This window comes from Acyrthosiphon pisum, chromosome A1 (assembly GCF_005508785.2).
Source record: "Acyrthosiphon pisum isolate AL4f chromosome A1, pea_aphid_22Mar2018_4r6ur, whole genome shotgun sequence".
NCBI lineage: Eukaryota > Metazoa > Arthropoda > Insecta > Hemiptera > Aphididae > Acyrthosiphon > Acyrthosiphon pisum.
The window spans coordinates 134,485,217-134,491,363 of NC_042494.1; the positions used below are offsets into that span (position 1 = coordinate 134,485,217).

At 32.0% G+C, this 6,147-nt stretch overlaps 1 protein-coding gene across 1 annotated transcript in view; it reads left to right on the forward strand.

The window, feature by feature from the left end:
* The first annotated feature begins 886 nt into the window (after nt 1-886).
* Nucleotides 887-6,147, forward strand: part of LOC100165402 — a 41,177-nt gene continuing 35,916 nt past the window's right edge. Inside the window, exon 1 of the mRNA XM_001949313.5 lies at nt 887-1,219. The gene's annotated coding sequence lies outside the window, so the exon portion shown is untranslated. The remainder of the gene's footprint in view (nt 1,220-6,147) is intronic.

A 6,147-nucleotide genomic window follows, 5' to 3' on the forward strand; every position in this document is an offset into this window, starting at 1 on the left:
TATTATTTATTAAATAAAAAAGGTGGTGGCCGGTGGGCCGTGGGAAGGCTTGGTGAATTACCCTGTATAGTATACCTATATATTTTAATTTATAGCTGTTAATTAAAGAATCGAAATTGAACATAACAATTATATAGGTAGGTACTTACAAATACAAAGATACAGAATGTATTAAAAAAAAATGATTGGACTTTTTTATGGTAAAAAAGTTTGAAATTAAAATTATTATTTTACACAGTTTTTATAATTGTTAATAATAATTAACGTCCTTTAAAAATGTAACTATATTAATACTAGTATATACTGTCAAAAATCATAATTTTCATTAAATCATAAAGGATATTAACCTACCAAATACCGGGCCATATTAAAATAAATACTTTATCATAAATCACAATATTATAGTGACCAATTTAATTTCTACCTATTGGTTTTTATAATTGCTATATTTTTTGTAAAATCACTTTAAAGTGCTTTGATCATTTTTTTTATGCTTATTATAGCTTATGTTTGAATATAAAAAGTTCATTATTTATATATTATAGTACTTATTAGGTATCTATGCGTAGTAGGAAAAAAAATGAAATATTCTTTTTAGAACGAACATGTCTGGGGCGAAACAAACGATGTGAAATGTTGTTGTCGTTACCCATATAGGTAGAAAAAAACACAAATCCATTTTATGATAATAGTGATGAAGATAATAACAGCGAATGAAGAATGCGAATACAAGAGTACTCAATGCACTATAATGATAGGAAAAAAAAAGTAGAAGAAATGAAGTATAGATGGAAAACGAACAGCCAACCGCACGCTGAATATGAGTGACCGGCCTGGCGTGCGCCCGGTGGTAGGGAAGAAGTTATATAAGGAACTGGTGGCAATGATCTTGGACGCAGTGCAGTTTACCAGTCCTTGACCGATGTTGCGCCGTGCACAGGTGTCATCACTACTGTTACGATTATAGTACGATCCGGTCTCCGAGACTTAAACGCTTCCGCGTACACAGACTACGGTTTTAATTTTGTATACATAATATATTTATTTTTTTTTGCTTTGTAAATTCTTCATTATAATAACGTAATTTCACGTTTACTGAATTTATAGTGATTAAAATATACGTAAATTGTGTAAATATCATAGTAGTTTAGTGTGAATATTGGTGGAACGGGTAAACTACAGCGGCAAGTGCATAGGACGGCACGTGAAGGTAGAAATTGTAAGTACATTATGAATATTCATATTTATTAGGTATATTATTTTATAATATTGTTATTCACAAGTTCTCGATTATCGTGAAACTTATAGTAAAAATGGCAATTATTGACCTCAATAACATTGGTAAAATTAGTAATGGTAGGAAAAATATAGTTATATAATATATTTACAGATATTTATTTAGTCATAACTACTCATAAGTATAAGTCATAACATATAACTCAAAAGTCATATCTTTAAATTTAACTTTTAAGTTTTAATATTTAATCGTTTTAAACTAACGTTGAATTGTTAAATTCTATGACTAAATCTTTTCATACAAATTCTAATATTTTAATGTACAAAATATATAATAACTTCTTCATAAATATTAGTTAACTCCGAATAATTTTAGATTAATCATTAAAAGTATAAAAAGTTCTAATTACCTCCCATTTATTCAAAGAAAATAATCATTGTTGGCACGCCCACCCATTTCTTCTGAAATTAATGACTGTCTTTGAAGTTTGAAGAACTGATGAAATATGATCCATGTAATCATGGGAACCACGGCCACGGCCGTATAACGGTTAAGGTTCCAAAATTGAAATTATCGCTAAAATAAAATAAATAAGTAGATGGAAATTGTTAACAATACGTGTTTTTTTTTTGTATACGATATAACATTCAGGTTTAGTATTCGCTGTGTACTACTTATTAATTATTATTATTAGTCTTAATATTCAACACGATCAGTAGTGAATTTCGCTACGACGATAATAATATAAATATTAAAAAATTGTAACAATATAACATGCTAATAATACGGTTGACCTACTACACCAATGTGCGTTTTATAACTGTGCTGGTTACTGAGCACTTGGCAGCCGCCCACATTGTCACCCACATGTACGCTTGTGACAAACGCAAATGAGAATTCGATTATACCGTCGTTTTCCGGAACACTTTCCATTGTGGTGGACGTGTCCTCTATGTCCAATGGCTTAACACACGCGCGTGTATTATAATAATAATATGATATTATGTTATTGGCGTAAATTATTTAACCGTATGAATTTTTTTTTCAACCACTATAAGCGGTCTAAAATTGATCGCGTGTTTTTCCAACTTGACCTAGTGCCGGAGGTAAGAATCGGAATAAAAAAAAAAAATCCCCGGCGAAGATAATCCGATTCGATCGTTAACCATACACTGGCACTCTAAATCACGAGTAATTTAAGTAAAATGCTCTTACGGCACCGGAATCAACCCAACATTATATTATTATGTTTCCAGTGTTAAAAATGTGCCATCGTCATTATTTACTTTCAGCCCGTTAATTCCCACTCGTCTTCGCATCAAAAGTATTCGCTGTTTGGAGAAAAATATAATAATAATATAATGATCGGACACATACCATTTGGGTCTGGCGTGTGTGCATTTTTCTTTGTGTATTCAAGACAATCGCTTAGCATTAATATTTCAGATTTTGAACGGAGCGATGAATGTACCTCTTTAAAAACCGAAGTAATAAAAATACCGAATTAGGTATACGAAATTTATCATTATTGTTGGTATTTTAATAACAATGAATATAAACATGTTTATTAGTCAATCAACATAAAATCATATTTTCTATGATTGGCTAATATTTGAAATTTTGACATGATATAATATTATAATATTCATGTAAATTCTATCATTAAGTAAAGTTAACCGTTATTAGGTATAAAAAATAAAAATCTATATGAATAGTTAAGAGACCAAACAAGTACAATTGTTTTTTCCGTCTTACACATGACGTGTAATATTATAAAACCTCTCAGTATTTAATATAATTGTAATTGGGATTAAAGTATTATAATTACTTATTGGACTAAACAACTATAATAAATACCTAATAACATTAGCATCCATGTCTTGCAAAAAGTTTTATATTTTATTAAAAAAAAAATAATTAATAATTATTAATAACAACAAATTAAAACAATATTAAATACTAACGTTCTTAAAAATTAAAACAAAACTCCTGCCAAACACAGATATTTAAAATATTTGTGGACACTTCCTTGGCACAATGACACGTCTAGTTGCTGAAGAAATTATTGTTGTTTAGTAAATTAGTAATATATTCATATTTCAGCATCCACAAAAGAGTTAAATGCCCGACACAGGTTTACGAATTTTTTTAAAATTAACGAATGTTGGATAATGCTTCAATATTAATATATTTTTAAATTTAAATTTAAAGTAATTATACAATTGAACAAATGTATTTAATAAGTTTATAATTGTTTTACTATATTAACATTTGCAGCACAGGCTACAGCTGCAATTAATATATTACATATATTATAAACATCGTAAAAAGACAAAAGAATAACTTTTTGGTAGCTTAAAACAAACAATTTTTCATTTTTCATCAATTACAAATAAGTAATATTACCATTCATAGACCAATATAATAGACATAAATTTAATTTCGTATGAAAAGTGTTGCAGAAGGTCAGATAAACAATATAGTTTATATCATATTATATTTAGCGATTAGTCCCTTATAGTCTGTTACCTTATAGTCTGTCATATATTCTGTCACATTCGTCCAATAATTGTCAAACTCGCGCGTATTCGATTTATTTAAATTATTAACGTTCGCCGTTCTCTAGTAACAAACACGATGAGCCAATTAATAAATATCTATTTTTATTACAGTTAAATGAAGGTACCTATCTGCACTGAATGTGTATTAAAATAGGTGACAATCAAAAACGCGAGACCACACGAATTCAAACACCAGATAGGTACGCCATGTGGAACAAACATCAATGAACGATTATTATTAATATTTACCGTTTTGCGGTGTTGTGGAGCAACATCGTACGAACATCTCAGGAAGTAAAATCAAAATTGCAAAGTCATTGACTTAGCGGTTTGCGGTATTTCACTTTTTTCCCATTTCTTATGATATGGTTTTATTTTATAATATTTTAATTTTTAACACTGTGTAATGTACCTATATAGGGTGTGCGCGTAGGTATAATAGCGAAGAAATATCGAAACAAGTTTTTACCGGCTCGTATAATAATCGTAATAATATCGTGTACAGTCGTACTGCCTATATTATTATTACAAATCGACTTGCTGCGCCTACCACAGTCATCGAACTTTGGCGCTCGCGAATGCCTTCAACACTTGAGACAATAATACCATTATTATTATAATGTAGGTAACATTCATAGGGACCGAGTATATTATAATACTCGAGCTGCAGCAGAATTCGAGTGTAACGTCGCACTTGTTAACGTATAATAATAATAATAGTAATAAATAATAATCAGAGTTTCCAGAAGCCACGGACTCGGATCCGCGCGGCGACTATTAACCGGCCGGAGGTTTTAAAATCGATGTATCTATATAGCAGTTGTAGACGCATGTACATTATATAGTGCATCACCGGTACCTATGTATACTCCAGTAATGAGTTGAATCATCACTAATTCATAGCGCATAGGTAGCACGCACACACACACACACAAGTGCATTTGAACATAATATGCACGTTGTACAAAGCAATATTGTGAACACACATCGACACGTGTGCGAGTAGGTACATCGTAGGCACGTCGTTCGAAAATGTGTGGACCGAAACGTATATATACCGTGGTACAGCATACCTATATGATTACACAGGTAGTTTTTGTTTTAGGCTTGCAGTGGGTATAATGTATAATAATAATAGGATATTATAATAATGTATAAGGCTCCAGAAAGAAAGACGAAACGTCGTGTTTCGATCGAAATCGGCTGTTTATAAAACGTGTGTAATGAATTTCATAACAAGACGTTGTACTGTGTACAATGTACTTAAAAAATGTATAACATATTATAAACTATATAGGTAATTACAATATAGCTGGTAGGCAAGACTATGTGTTCAAAAAATTCTGAACGCGACCACTGTATAATAGACACGGCATGTCCATAATTATTGTGTGTCTTACGTCGTTTATTCGTGAACGCCCGATAAACGCAAACCGCAATTTTCTCGTATCCTCCTCCAGCAGCCTTCTGCTGCGGAAAACTCTCGAACGGACAAGCTGCACAATTATCATTACTATAGTCGACTTGTCGCTCCATTCGGATACAGTGCTCGAGACCGACCACCATTACGTCGGTATATTATAATGAAGCGAATCCGTTGGTCCCTTGTGTGTGTGTGTGTGTGTGTGTGTGTGTGTGTGTGTGTGTGTGTGTGTGTGTTCTATAGGAAATGATCCAATTATTATTACGTCTGTTTGTCTAAAAATAACGTTAGCACAATTTTAAGATGAACTCTTTCGGGTGATGATGTGCATAAAGTGAGCACGTAACATGCGAGCCGACAAAAACAATAAACCGGTTTGCCTCGTTTTCAGTATGTTCCGTCTTATGTGAAACTTTGACTCTCGCGGGGGTAATTGCCCAGTTCACGGTATACGCGTTATAAACCTGTATATAGCGATGATATATGTGGGTCCCGTTACGTTTTGGTTTCGTTCGACAGTTTCCGTATTTTTTTTTCCATATTACTTGTGTACCTACACCTCGAAATCAAGGGAGTTTTGGCGGAAACGGGATAGTCGAATTGCACTTGGGCTAAAAAAAAGGTAATAGTCAAAATCTGGTTAAAAAAGGGTTTTCAACAAAAATGTTTAAAAAATAAACTTCATTTAAAAATTTTGTAAACATTAACTTCCCTTCCTGCTTACAATTTAAAATATAACTATCGGCATGAGCAAAAAGACTTTCACTGAACAACCGCTTTCGTATCCTCAAACCTCTAGTCTCTAATAAACACACCTCCCTTCATGTCAAACTCCTCATCTACAAAACACTACTGAAACCAATCTGGACGTACGGGATACAGCTATGGGGAAGTGCAAAAAAGACCAATTTAAATAAAATTCAATG